The sequence below is a fragment of the Sminthopsis crassicaudata genome, chromosome 6 (assembly GCF_048593235.1).
Source record: "Sminthopsis crassicaudata isolate SCR6 chromosome 6, ASM4859323v1, whole genome shotgun sequence".
NCBI lineage: Eukaryota > Metazoa > Chordata > Mammalia > Dasyuromorphia > Dasyuridae > Sminthopsis > Sminthopsis crassicaudata.
The window spans coordinates 3,669,174-3,684,527 of record NC_133622.1 but is presented as its reverse complement, the minus strand read 5'-3'; the positions used below and the strand labels follow the sequence as shown (position 1 = coordinate 3,684,527).

The window sequence follows — 15,354 nt, the reverse complement described above, 5'->3', positions numbered from 1 at the left end:
AATAGAAGGATAGAGCCAGGAGGCCTGGGCCTGGGGCCTGGGAAACGAGCATCGGTCATTTGTTCCCCTTGCTCGTGGCTCGCAGGGATAACTCCTCTCTTCATAATGTCGGGCCTGATGTTCCCCAGGGCCGGAGCCAACTTTCCCCTCAGAGCTGGCTGCTTCCTTCCCTAGTTTTCTTTTAAGTGATTGAGGCTTCTCCCTGAAATCTTTTCTGACTGCCCATTGCTACTGAGTGCCTTCCTTCCTAAAACTACCTTACATTTATTTTAGCCCTACTTTTCATACATACAGATACACACCTACCTACATGTATGTGCTTAGCTATATAAACATACTTGCATCCACTTCACATATAAATCCATATATACATATATATGTGGAAATGGATCCAAAATACATATAAGGTAATTTTAAGAAGGAAGACACATGTATGTACTGTCTTGTTTTAGGAACAGAATGGTACAGTCAGACCCACGCTTTAGGAGCATTATCACTGTGGCGTTGTAGTGGACACATTGGAAATGGTAGAGTTTGGGAATAAACAAAGCAGGAAACTGAGAACTTTTGGGACCAAAATGATAAGAGCCTCAACTGTGGTGCAGACTATTCGCAAGGGAAATGCAAGAGGGTTGTCAGGCATAATTGACAGAAGTTGGCGACTTGAGGCATGAGGAAGAAGGGAAATCAGAAATTATCCTGGGAGCTTGAAGACGGGCTGACTAGGAAGGTGTGTAGGACCCTGTGTAGAAGTAGGGATGTTTGAAGAAGGCAGAGATTTCCATAGGGAGCGAGGAGAAATAGTGAGCTTCATGTTACACACCTTAAGTTTGAGACATTTAGAGCCCAGCTGGGAAATGACCAAGAGAGTATAGGAAGGCCTACAATTAGAGAGAGAGAGAGAGAGAGAGAGAGAGAGAGAGAGAGAGAGAGAGAGAGAGAGAGAGAGAGAGAGAGAGAGAGAGAGAGAGAGAAAAGACAGAGAGACAGATATAGAGACACAGAGAGACACAGAGAGAGACAGAGAGACAGAGACAGAAACAGAAAGAGATACAGACAAACAGAAACAGATAAAAGCAGAGAGATACAGAGAAACAAAAACAGAGAGATGAAGAGAGTCAGAGAGACATTTTTGTTTCATTCCCATAAAGATATTTCACCTCAGCACATAGAACACAGGATCTCAGCCATGTACAGACCACTAGAACATAAAACTTCAGCTTTTCCACTGGGAGCAGGATGAATTAACCTGATCCTGTGATGATGGGAGGTCGGCTGGCAGGGTACAAAGAGCATGAGATCTACAGCAATGGGGCCACTTCCAGGGGATCCACCTCCTTTGTGAGCTTCCCTAGGCCCCAGTTTCTTAGCAAGGGAGCTGTCTCGGGTCTCTTCCAGCACTAGAGCGATGCTGCTTTGACTAATCTGGACTCAGAATGTTAACAGTGAGAGACCATAAGTAACTTGAGATCCCAACAAGGCAAGGACTCCCTCCTGAGAAGCAGGGGAAGTTCAGAATTCTAGGACTGGAAGGGATCTATTCTGTTTCTGTGTGTGTGTGTGTGTGTGTGTGTGTGTGTGTGTGTGTTGTGGGGTGTGTGTGTGTGTGTGTGTGTGTGTGTGTGTGTGCAGGGGATGCAGTGCAGATCTGGTTCTTCCCACCATCCCAAATTGTTTCCTCTTAGAAAGTCCCCCTGGCCCTTTCTCCTCTTTCCTGAGATAAGAAGGCTTTTTGAGCAGGACCTGTTATCACTTAAATGTACTTTGAATAGAAACTGTTTATTTTTTTTTCAAAGTTCGAAAGTTAAAACAGGGAATGATTAAAAGTGTAATCAAAGCTTCTCCTTCACTCCCTGCCCTACATGAAGGAATGAGACACCATTATCTAGCTTCCTTACTAAATGGAGAATACAAAGAATTTACTTTATCTTGGACAAAACTAGGTTGGGTTCCTAAACCAAGTCCAACTACATAAAAGGCCTTTTTTCAAGACAGGGAAGCAGTGACTTATGGGAAAGGAAGAAAGAAAAAAACCTCTCAAATACAATCCCGTCAATGCTGTGTAAAGTGAAGAGAAAGTCCCTTATTGGATGCATTTTCTCTTAATCCAGAAATCTAACTCTATTTTAGTGTGGCAGAAAGGTCATTCATTGGCTTTTAAATCAGAATAGGTGAGCTCAAAACCAGCTCCCCACAGCAAGACCGGCACCTCATTCTCCCTGTACTTGGGCTGGACACTGCCGCTCTTTGGGTCAGTTTACCAGTCTGTAAAATGAGAAAGCAGAAGTGGCTCTCCCACATGACTCTAAATGATATGATTCTATTGTTCATGTGTTTAAAAAAAATGATGATCTCTAAGGATCCTTGGATGGCTAAAATTGGGCTTATCGCTTAGGCAAATGAATGTGAAATCCTGCTGTATGCAAGGCTCTCCTCACTGGGTGAAAGACATTTAAATAAATATGGCCCACAATGTTATATCACAACTTCACTAAAGAGACACACAACAAAGCGCTCTCTGAAGCCCAAGGGGAACGATTGCTCCTGCTTGTTGAGACGGGCTGAGTAAGCCGAGCTGGTCCAACAGGCAGGACCCCACAAGCACAGAGGGGAAGGAAGATAGGGAAAGAAGGGAGAGCGGCCCAACCTGGAGAAGCAAAGACCCCAAAGAGCAGGCTGCAGCCCATTGCCGAGGTCCTGGGGGGCCAAGCAAAGGAAGGCCTGCCTCCAGCTAGCAGTCCATCAGTCCGTTAACAGACAGGGGGAAGAGGGGGGAGAAAGAAGAAGAGTAGAGGAAGAGGAGGAGGAGGAGGAGGAAGAAGAGGAGGAAGAGGAGGAGGAGAAGGAGGAGGAGGAGAGGAGGAGGAGGAGGAGGAGGAGGAGGAAGAGGAGGAGGAGAAGGAGGAGGAGGAGGAGAGGAGGAGGGAGGGAGGAGGAGGACAGATGACAACAAACACCCCTCTGGATTTGTGCCTGTAGCTCCCAGTCCCCAGTGGACGGCAGAACACAGAGAAGTGATTTCTAAGTGTGGAGCTGTGCAGTAGCTTTACACCGGGGGCCAGAGGTTTAGCACTCCTCGGGACCCACTTTTACAAGCATTTTGGACAGAGAGCCAACTGGCACCAAGAGGAGACTACCCCACGAGCATGTCTCACAACACAGTAGTATTCCATCACAATCATATACAACAGCTTATTCAGCCATTCCCCAGCTGATGGGTATTCCTGCAGTTTCTAATTGTTTGCCAACACAAAGAAAGCTGCTTTAAATATTCTAATACATACTCAGGCGGATAGGACCTCCTCCTTTATCTCGGATCTCTTTGGGATACAGACCTAGCAGTGGTTTTGGTGGCTCAAAGGCTAGGGCCAGTTTGACAGCCCTCGGGCATAGTCCCAAATTGCTCTCCAGAAAGGTTGGATCAGTTCACAACACCATCAACAATGCACCAGCGCCCCAATTTTCCCACATCTTCTTCAGCATTTATCATTTTCTTTTTTGTCACATAAACCAGTCTTATAGGTATGAGTAGTACCTTAGAGGCGGTTTAATTTGCATTTCTCTAACCAAAAGTGATTCAGAAAACTTCTTTGTAGCTTTGATTTCTTCTCCTCAAAACTGCCTCTTCATATCCTTTGACCATTTATCAATCAAGGAATGTCTAGTATCAGAACAACGCTTGAAATGAATAAAATAAAACGCACAGAACTGCAAGGGAAACCAAATATAGTGAAATGGAAGTTATCAAAAATATAATTAAAAAACCAAGTTTACAGACATCAGATTAAGAGCGCCTGTCCTAAAGTGATGTTTATATGTACATGTGTTTGTCTGTATCCACGTACACATGTACGTGAGCATGAGGGGCAGAGCGATATAACAGAAAGAGCATTGAAGCTGGAGTCCCAGGGTCCCGGGCTTGGAATGCAGGCTCTGTCATTTGCTAGCTGTGTGACCAGGGGAAGACCCTTCCTGTCCCCAGACCTCAGTTTCCTCATCTGTAAAGCAGTGGTCCTGAGAGCCATACAATGCCCCTCCCTACTTTTCTTGTGTACTAAGTGTCTTTTGAACAGCCGCCGTGTAAAACCAGCCTGTGGCCGGAGTTCTAGTCTCTAGGCCCGTGCCGGACAGCTGCCAGTTCCCACACCCTCACAACAGCCTGTCATCCACCAGAGGGAAGACTTCCCTTCCTCCCCATGCTTAATGACACTAAACATGTTCAAACAGATTGATTTCGTTACACAAACGAGAACGCTCTCAGAACCTTTTCCATAAATGCTCTTCAAGTGCAACTCATTTCCCTACCTCCAATGTTTGTGTATTTCCTATTAAAATAAGGCTCCAGCCTACAAGTCTGTTTTTTAAAAATTATTTTAGATTTTTCCCCCCATCTTTCCTCTCTGAGTTTCCAGCTGCTTTTATTTTAAAGCTTTGCCTTTGATCTCTCTTCTCAGTTCTGGGACTCCTTCCAAGTTGGCTGTCAATATGCCAAAGGCTTCCTGGGAGACAGCCTTAATATTTTGTGGCCGGGTGCCAATTAAGAAGCTTGGGCCTGCCCCCCAGGTATGATTGGCTAGTGCCTGAGAACTTCTAACTCATGGGTACCTTCTGCCTGCCAAGGAATGTATTAGTGAGGAGGGACCGTGCCAGATATAAGATAATGATACCATTTTAAAATCATTTTGACCTCCCATCTTTTGACAGTTTTTTTAATTCTAATCAACAAACATATGCAAGTTTTTGTGTTAGGGACTGTGAAAGACTAAAAAAAATAAGACTAAATCTCTTGAGGAGCTTATAATCTAGAAGGGGAAGCAAGATAGGTAAGTATTGGAATATTTAAGCAACAATATTTAACATGAATGATGTTCGAAACAAACTGGTAATGGAATGATGAGGAATAAATGAATGATTAACGACCCAATGAGAGGTACAGATAGTATGTGCTCTAGGAATAAGGGAAAATGAGAGATTACAGAAGGCGAGGGTGCCCTGAGAAGGCAGAATAGAAGAGGTGACATTCCAGTAGGACTTTCTATTCAGTTTTCAGTTGTTTTGTGTGTTTTTTTTAATTTTCAAAACATATGCATAGATAGTTTTAAATATTGTAAAATCTTATGTTCCAATTTTTTCTCCCTCCCATCCCCTCACCCTCCCCCATAGAGGGCAAGTCATGTGGCCAGTCATTTTTGTCTTGCATTCACCACTCTTAATTCCACAAGCATTTCTGAAGCACTATAATGTACAAGGCACAATACTATGTTCAACATGGAAATGAAACAATCCCTCCGGATCTCAACAGAGACAGAAAAGCAGATATGAAATATATTTATTATATAAATATATTTACATGCTCAGGCTCACACTGCTAGGAAGTATCTGAGCACTCTATCCCCTGCAGCGCCACCTACCTGTCTCCCAGTGGAATGTATAATAAAGCATAAAAGGTATATTGGAACCAGATTACGAGGAAATTTTATGCTTTTTTTTTTTTTTAATCTAAGGGAAGGTAAATGATTTATATTGCTCAGATCAAGGTCTTCTGACTCTTTGAGGGAAACAGTTTTTTTGACCACACCAGGCAAAGAAGGAGCTCCACCATTGTTTCCTGTCTAAATAACCTTCCAATAATTCAAGGCCTGATTCACTCACGGCTCTAGCAGAGAGAAATGGGTTTGAAAAGGAAAAGAAAGATTTGGCCACCGCAGAATCTACTCGTGGTTTTCAAAGTTCTGATTCATTTCTCAGAGGTTTTCAATATCAGATTTCAGAATCTTTCAAAAGATCAAAATTCCCCCTGAATCCTTACTCACATTCCCAAAGAATGATACCCACAAGACATTAAATGAGAACGTTCTTTGTCAAACTCTCACTCCAATGTTACTGAGACTTTCTTCTTGGAGATCTTTGTCCAAATCTACACGCCTCGGACTTTCAGACTCCCTCCTCACAAGCAGTTGCCTCTACAAATACAATCTGGGAAATCAAACAACACCTTTGCTTATGTTTTGTTGTGTTTTTTTTTGCTTGTATATGTTATATATAACCTAACTGCTTTTGCTATGGGAATGTGCTCAAGTGATTTCTCTTCTGTGACTCACTGTCCCCCTCTGTACAATAAAAGAGGAGGTGGATATGATTTGGAGCTGGCATTTAATTACTTTTATCTGTATCTCTAGCATCATGCCTCAAAAATAGTAAGTGCTTAATAATTATATGTTGGCTGGTGGATTCATATGATAATAGGAGGAATATGGAGATCTTTATATCCTCATTCGATCATCCCAGGGACCTCATGAGGTAGATATCATATATGTCAATATTAATTTTATAACAGAGAATACTGAATCTCAGAAAGACTGTGACTTGTCCATGGACATTTAGCCAGCGAGTGCTGGAAAGAGTCTCTGAAAGCAGATCTCACCTAACTCCAAATCCAACACCCTTTCTACTCTACTGTGATCTCTTCTAAGTATAAATTCTCTGCACCTAAAAGTAATCGAAAATATGTTTTCTATTCAGGAAAGAGTGAGTCACTTTCAATTAAGTTCCAAATGCGGGTCATTATAGAAAAGTACATATAGGAACTTTAAAATATATTTTGTGAATGACTCTTCTTCCATGTATTATTCTTCCCTGACTCACTAAACAGTAAAGTGAGTCTATTTATGATATCTCAAGGTCATCAGCATAAATATCCCCCCCTCCCTGCCCTGTGTAGTAGAGTATAGCCCTAGGGGCTACCAGAGTAGCTACGAGGGCAGAGCAGAGAGCTTGCTTTGCTCTCTCACTGAAAGCCCTCAAACAGCTTTTCTCTTATTAAGAGTGGTTCTCTTGTCTCTCCTCCCTTGCTGCCGGTTGTCCTCTCCTGAGACACCGCCTGAATGAGCTCCTGCCCATGCTCTGCTGTATGAGACTGACACTCAGGCTTTCATAGGATTTCAGACTGAAAAGGCCTTACCCATCATCTATCCACTCTCCTCACTTTACCAATAAGGAAAACGAACCTCAGAGATGTGACTTGTCACCGTGAGCGGTCTAACCAGGATGCGAAGCCAGGTTCTAAACACTGAAGCTAACCATTAGTGGAAGGGCCTGCCTCAAGTGGTGGGAGGTCTCTTCTCTGTGTAAATCTTCAAATAGAGACCAGCGAACCACTGGGTGGGATACTGTAGGAAAGAAGCTTGTTTGGTATAAATTGGGCTATCTTGTCTCTGACACACCTTCTCTCTCTTAGATTCTCTGATTCTATCATTGGAAATCCAATGAGCTACCTACTAGGCCACGTTGCCCTTGCCCTTTCTTCCACCTTTATTCTTTAGTTGTAATTAGGTATTTGTTATAACTGTAGATTCCAGAAATAAAGCTAATAACGAATCAATGAGCATTTGAAGTGCCTGCTGTGTGTCTGACACCGTTGTGAGTTCTTGGAGCACGAAACAATGAAACAATTACTGCTATTGAAGAATTTACAATCTTACAATTTACAATTTATAATCTTGCCAGAAGAAACATCAGAGATCAAAGTAGGCATGTATACAGAAATACATATATACATTGCATATGTACATGTGCATATAAATACAAAAATACATATGTGTACATGTTCAAATGTAATGTATGTAGGCAATGGTATTCACAAAATATATCTGTGACCATTTTCCAGGGGAAGAAAGAGCAGCTGAGTGAACTGGTAAGGCTTTAGAGAAAAGATGAAATGAGTTGAATCTTGAAGGAAAATAGATCTTTTAAAGGGTAGAGCTGAGAAGAAAGCACATTCCAATTATGGGGACCCATCAGTATAAAGGTGTGGGGAAAGCAGATGGAATGCCATGAATAAGAAATGTTTAAAAGTGCTGTTGGGCCGTAATATATGTAAAGGGGTGAGATGTGCAGTTAGGCTACAAAGTTAGGACGGGGACCTTTAAAAGCCAAGTAAATGGGGTTAATATTTAACCCAAGATAAGAAATCAATTTTAAGTCATGTGGTCAAAACTTTACTTTAGGAAAACTAGATTGACAGCTATATGAGAAATGGGTTTGAAAAATCAGAGACAAAGGGATTTCTCAAGGGGTCGTGGCAATAATTTAAGAAAAAGGGGGATGAGGACTGAAGAAGGGTGACGGTTGTGTGTTGGACAAAAGGGCACAGATGGTGGAAATGACCAGATTGGCAGCTGATTGGCTGTGTGGGGTGAGTAAGAATAAGAAGTGAAAACACTGGGGTTTCTGGCCTAGACAAATAAAAGGATGACAACCATGGAAATTTATAGGGAAGTTGGGAGGGAGAGGGGTTGGGGGAAAAGATAACAAGTTCTATTTGGCACATGTTGAGCTCAAAAACCTACAATTGTATGTGGTCACTCTAGCCAGCCTCGGTACCTCCCAAAGCCTTCCTACACAAACAGCCTCCACCTTCTGATTATCAAAGACCCTCAGATGTGTGTGTGCAGTTGTTAGCTTAATCAACCACTTCAGTTCCAAAATGCTCCAGTCCCTTGACACCATGGGCCAGTATTTCTCCAACTCATCAGGAATACCATTCCAAAGAGCAATTAAAGAAAATAATTAATTTCTAATCCTGGCCATGAGCTCTCTCTATTTAAAGCAGTATTTAATGGTATACTTGAAAAAGCACTGGACTAACCATCAGAAGTCTTGGGATGGATTCCCAGCTCGGGTGCTAATTAGCCATATAGCTTTGGGCAAGTCATTGGACCTCTTCAAACATCAGTTTATTCATCTGTAAAATGAAGGGGCTGACACAGAAAGTCTCTAAGGTCCTTTCCATCTCTGCCAATCTTTGAATCTGTACTGTGACAAAATCCGGCAAAGGCAGGTGGGGGAGTCCTTTGATTCTTGTGAAAAGTTCCACTTTGCCAGCTCTCTTCTTCCCACCTGCTCACCAATCACCTGGCCACCACACAACAGACCATGCTGTCCCAGAGCCCTCCATGGACAAAGAAATGAAAGATCCCAAAGCCTTTTCGGTATTTCAGTATGGGGAAAGAGGCTACCAGCTGATGGATTCAAAGCCGCCTCTGCGGAGGCACTTCTGCTCCACATACACGAGATGAAAGTTCCCAAAGTTCAGCAGGAAACATCCGCTAATCCACCTAAATCCACTCTCCACAAGAGACTGATCAGGAGGGCTCAGCTTCCCCTTAGACTTCTGCAGCAATGGGGATGGAGCTCCCTCCTGGAGCAGCCGGCTCCCAACAGCACAAGTTCTTAGGAACTCCTTAAAGTCCCAGGATGGAGAGCTGAGAAGTCCCTCTTCACTTTGCAGGGAAACTGAAGTCCAGTAAGGGAGCGTTGACTTTCCCTTTTCCAGCCTAATTTAGTGCTCTGGACACCCAAGTCTCTTTTTTGGTCAAAGTTTCAATGTTGAGGGGAGAGCTTGTCTCTCCTTGCCCTAATAGGAAGACCAGACATACTCAATTGCTTCCAACCCCTCACTGTCCTAGTTTTGGAAAGCATCCTGCCTTCAAAGCTTTGGGACATGGCCACATGTCAGATGTACTGTCCGCACATCTGCCCTGGGGCAGTGACTTTTATTTTCTTGGTACCTCTAACAAGTTACAAACAGTAGGTATCTGATAAATGACTGACTAATGATAAAATACGGTTTATGGGAGATGGAGCGTTTACAGAGTGCTGTCCTGTCCCTAACATCCAATATCTCCATGGGGGACGCCAGACGCGTAAAAAAGGAGACACTGTTTGGAGTGATGGGGCTTGAGTTCAAATTCTGATTCTCCCACCTACTTACTGTTTTCTCGATCTAGGGTCACTGAAGCACTGGTGTGCAGTTTCCTACTCTGTAAAGTGAGGACATCCGGCCAGATGACTTTCAAGGTCTCTTTAATTCTAAATCTGCTTGTTCCCACCCCTTTCATTTAGGAAGAAACTGAGGGATTGCATCTTCTCCCTCCTCCCCTCCTCTTAAAGGCGGAGGGGGTGGGGGAAGTGGACTCCTTAAATGTTTCCCCTCGGGACATCTGAGAAATGTGTGTGTGCCCCGCCTCCCAGCGAAAGGCCCTGGCTGCCCCCAGAAATCCTTTCCAAGTCACCCATTCCCCCTCAGTGCCCTCTCGCCCGGCCTGTGCTCCGTTGCCATCTTGTACTGCACAAATGCGCTCTTAGAAGGGCCCTTTTTCCTCCATCTTTACCAGAACCTGGGAGGACACAGGAAGGATTTTGGCCAGTGCCTCTGGGCTGCCTTTGTCTTTACCCCTGCTGCCTGTCCTCCGTGGGCAGGGCTCCGCTGGGCAAGACTGGGGGGGCCCAGAGCATGGCAAAAGGAGCAAAGCGCTGAAGATGGCGGGGGGGCTTCTGACCTCGCCCCCTCCACACTGGCCTGCTCCTCTGCAAGGCCGGGAGGGGCGGCCAAGGCCAGCCTGGACAGCGCCCACAGGGCTCCCTGAATGTCCCAGAGTGCATGGGGGGACAGAGCTTCCTCCCCCCCCACCTCTCCTCGCTTCCTCTCCCATCTAAAGGGCAGCATTTCCTCCAGCTGCAGCATCAGCCACCCAGGAATCGCTCCAGGGGAAAGGCCCTGTTCCTGACCCTGCTGACACACCCTGGGGGCTGAAACCCTGCACCCCGGCCTGGGCCTGGCCCCGGAGAGGCTCCGGCAGCGGCTTCCCGGATCAGTTCTGTTAAGTCAATGGGGCAATGGCCCCGCCCTAGGAAGCAGGAGGGTTGTCAGAGTGCCCGAGAGCACCCCAGCCTTCCTGGAGGCCAGATCTGGGGCTTAAGGGGAGCTCAAGCCCTGCCTGGGGGAAGTGGGATGGAAAAGGCCACGAGATGAGAGAGAAGTGGACAGGGAGACATCCGGCCTGAAGTCCTCAAGAAAATGGGACGGGAGCAGGGAGGGCTTCCTGAGAGAGGCGGCGCCTGAGATTTCCTCACACTGACTGCACACAAGGCCTGGTCCCGCCGGTGTAAAGAACAGAGTAAGGCAGGATCAAGTAGAGGGGCCACAGTAGATAGGAACCGTTATTCAGACCAGACGTCGGAAAGGTCTAAACTGGGAACCTAGCAGTTTGGAACAAGTGAGAGGCCGAAAGTGGGAGATAGCATGGGGGCAGAACAACAGCTTGGGGTTCATGTCATTCTTCCTTATTTTCAGCCGCCCCGGGGAGCACGCTTCCTGAAGGTAACATCGCTGTCCAGCGGAAACTTATTCAAGGGAAGCCGGAATATGGGGCCAACTGCTGGTGATCACCATGGGCCGGGGCCAGCTTCCGACCCCTGGTGAGCACCACAGTGGGGCCAGCCTCTGACCCCTGGTGACCATCGTGGGCCGGGGCCAGCTTCCGACCCCTGGTGATCACCGTGGGCCGGGGCCAGCTTCCGACCCCTGGTGATCACCGTGGGCCGGGGCCAGTTTCCGACCCCTGGTGAGCACCACAGTGGGGCCAGCCTCTGACCCCTGGTGACCATCGTGGGCCGGGGCCAGCTTCCGACCCCTGGTGATCACCGTGGGCCGGGGCCAGCTTCCGACCCCTGGTGAGCACCACAGTGGGGCCAGCCTCTGACCCCTGGTGACCATCGTGGGCCGGGGCCAGCTTCCGACCCCTGGTGAGCACCACAGCGGGGCCAGCCTCCAACCACTAGGGATCACCGCAAGCCAGGGCCAGCAAGACAAGTGTAACAAGCCCCGTACTGCTTGTGAAACGTGGAACTGACTCATTGTACCGAAATTTGAACCGTCTTGTTGAGACGTCAGTCTCTCTTCACTTTTGAAACGAACCAATGCTCTTTTTCCAACTGGCCTTGTGTCATGTCCTGACTTTCTGCCCTCCCTTGTTTATGATAACTACTCCCCCATTCTGCAGGCTCCAGGGACCATCCACTCCTACCTTTTCCTTGTTCCCTAATTTGAGAGTTACTCTTCTCCCCCCTGTAGCCCACAGTAGAACCTGAGATTAAATGTGCACTTGTCATGTACCTCCATTTCTTGGATAAATGAATGGATCCAAACCTTTTTCGCTATTCCCTTTTCCCAAAGTCTTGACAATCTAGAAAACTACTTCTGGCCTGAAACATTTGTTCTTTACTGACGATGATTTAAGGAAGGCCCTCCTAACTCTTTTTGTTTTTGTGGGCCCCATCAGCAGTTAGGGAAGTCCACGGACCCCTTTTTAATGTAAGAGTCAGAGGATTACAAAAGGAAGCCACTTCTGTTGAAATGCAATTATCGGAACATTTTCCAAGAAAGTTCACAGATCCCAGGTGAAGAAGCCCTGCTTTAAAATGTAGCATTAAATGTCACCTTCCTAAGTAATATCCACCTCTAACAAAGGAAGTTTACATACAGCTCAAGGGAAATTAGCAGCTCATCTGGGCCTTCTCTGACCCCTACAGCAAGGTGCCCTGGGTACTTAGCAAAAAAAGTCACGGACTTGTCACAGAAGAAGGTCTTGAATATGGACAAGTTAAAGGAACACAGCAACACATGGAAAAAGTCACCCCTGGGGCTCTAGAGCCCCTCAGCTACGGCCTAGACTCATGTGGTGAGATAGGAAGAGTCCTGACACTGTATTCGGAGCATTTGTATTTGGGGGGGGGGGGAGGCAATGGGGGTAAAGTGACTTGCCGTGGGTCATCCAGCTAGTAAGAGTGAAGTATCATATTTGAACTCAAGTCCTGTGCTATGTAGCTGCCCTTAGAGCACTATTATGACCATCTTCTTGTCACCTGTGTGACTGGGTAAATCACTTCCCTGGGACAGTTACCCCATCTGTAAAATGGAAGGTTTATATTAGGACCTTATAGGCCTCTTTCAGCTAGAAATCAATGACCTTTTCCTGCTGTGAAGATAAAAAATCCTTGCGAGAGCAGTAGAACTGAGCCCCCAAAACTCTCTCCCAGATTTTGTCTGCCAGCTGCAGGTGGACCCATCGTGGGAGAGGGCGGGAGCCCTCGTCAGGCCTATGGCCTTTGTCTCAAAGCCCAGCTGCTCGGCTTACTTTCTCCTAGAGACACTGAAGGCAACATCCGCATGGGCAGTAAGTCAAGGGCATTCTCCCATCACGGCAAAGGGCACTCCCCTATCCAGAGAGGTTGCCTCTCCTGCTGCGCTAACAGTGATTAAAGGAAGTCTAATAACAGAGCTTCCCGTAGGTCTGCCTGATAAACTATGTGTGAGGCTATCTGTGCCGAGCAAAAACCACTTCTAGGGAAATTAGCAGCTCATCTGGGCCTTCTCTGATCCTACAGCAAGGTGCCCTGGGTACTTAGCAAAAAAAGTAGAGCACCAGAGAGCCAAGGTCAAAGGGACATGCAAGGAACAGTTTTGGGGGCCCTCGAAACTGGATGGAAACCATCTGCTTCATAGATACTTGAGAGTAATCTTGTTTCTGTGTTCTGGATTATAATGAGGTCATGGCAGTGCGAGGAAACCACCCTGATTTACATGGGATTCCTAGCACAATCATGAGTAAAAAGAAATCCTACCACAAGTATTTCCAGGAAAGGGAAATCACATACCTGTTGCTGGGATTTCAGAGGAAATGAAACACAAGAGACCATTTCGGTGGAGCTGAAGGGATGGTTACTTCCCTCCTGGCTCTACTCCTTCCTCTTCACACTTTATCCTCACCTTCCCAGGCTCCTCGCTCTCCTAGGTCCCTGAACTGCAAGCTCCTGAGTGCTTTTTCTTTTTCTTTTTTTGACTTTTATTTATATTCTTGGGAATTAGCAGAGTACCTACAATATGGGAAGAGCTTAATAAGTGCCTTATTTATCTACTACCTAAACTAAGTGGGGAAGAGAGGGATATTCCTAGGGAAATGAAAACATCTGAAATTTGTAGCAAAAATCATGTCTGAGTCTTAGATCATATTAAGATTTGCAAAGGTCAAAAGAAATAACTTGTTGGGATACTAGGATAAGCCAAAGGCTGCACTCTCATAGGGATGGTTGCTAGTGTTCACAGACTTTCAGTGCCTCCTCAGAGAGGGCAGTTCTTGACCACGCATTTCCATAAATCCCTCCGCCAAGATTCATCCAACATGCTGGAAATCTTTCTCTGGACGTTTTAGCCACTCAGGAAGGAATTCTGGGAATATCAATACATGGTTTTGTACTTTTACAAATGGCCATCTAACCTCCTCTCCAGTCACATTCATCCCCGATGATGTATTTTATACCACTTATTACATTCATTCAAGTGACCATCATCTATAAAGCACCTACTATGTGCCAGACACGATGTTAAGCCCTGAGGACACACTGAAAACCAACAGATTCCCAGACAAATAGAGGAGATGCCATACCAAGAGCTCTGGGCGAACAAGACGAGATCCCGACAGAGAAAGTCTTGATGTCTGTGCTTTCCAAAGCTGCAGTGTTTGTGTTGCTGCAGGTCTTCATAGAGGGGATGGTTTAAAGCTTCTTTTCACAATACTCTTTAAAAGTGAAGTCTGTAAACAAGTAGAGACCAGAATTACACAATGTGCAAGAGAAAGATCATCTACCGCAATGACATCAAAGTTCGTACAGAGCGGGGCGGGCCATGTATTCATCTAGGAAATTATTCACTTGAGTTATTTTATAGTTTTTGTTTTGTCAAATATTTCTCAGTTACATTTTACTCCAGTTCAGTCATGAGCCTAGAGTATTGTGGGTCATAAACATGGCTTGGGTACAGCTCCTCTGGTCTAGTCTACCTCCTCAGTGTGTACCTGCCTGCAGACAGGTGATTCACTCAAGATCCCATAACCAACGGAAATGGAAATAGGCCTTGACCTTTGCCTTCTGACCCCCAAGACCAGGACTCTATCCACTACTTTAAAGAGTTCAAAGTGGAACTTTCCTGGAAGAGAAAGACCAAGAGTTGGTATTTCAGCTCAGTGTTTATTAGTTGAGCAAACTCCAGGCTTCTGATCCCTCTCCCCCACAGCTGCCAGGGACTTTCCTAAAGCTCAGGGGTGACTGTTAGTTCCCTGCCCCAAACAATACAGTGGCTCTAGGTTGCCTCTAAGATAAAATAGAAGCTTCTCTGGCATTTTAAAGTTCTTCACAGCCTTGCCCTAATCACCTTTCCAGGCTTGTGGTTTGGTTTAGTTATTTGTCCAGCCCTTTCTGGCTCTTTGTGACCCTTTTGGGGTTTTCTTGGCAGAGGTCCTCGAGTCCTTGGCCATTTCTTTCTCCGGCTCACTTTGTAGATGAGGAAACTGAGGCAAAAAGAGTGAAGTGACTTGCCCAGGCTCACACAGCTGGGAAATGTCTGAGGCAGGATTTGAACTCAGGAAGAGGAGTCTTGCTGATTCAGACCCAGCGCTCCATCTACCTCGCCATCCGGCTGCTTAGAAGGACGCATTCCCTTTCTGGGAAACTAAGTTC

The 15,354-nt window shown here is 45.8% G+C and overlaps 1 long non-coding RNA gene across 1 annotated transcript in view; it reads right to left on the bottom strand.

Moving 5' to 3' along the window:
• Positions 1–15,354, bottom strand: part of LOC141547666 (uncharacterized) — a 519,112-nt gene that overhangs the window by 481,639 nt on the left and 22,119 nt on the right. The window contains exon 3 of the long non-coding RNA XR_012483585.1: positions 14,286–14,432. This is a non-coding gene — a long non-coding RNA (uncharacterized LOC141547666). The remainder of the gene's footprint in view (positions 1–14,285; positions 14,433–15,354) is intronic.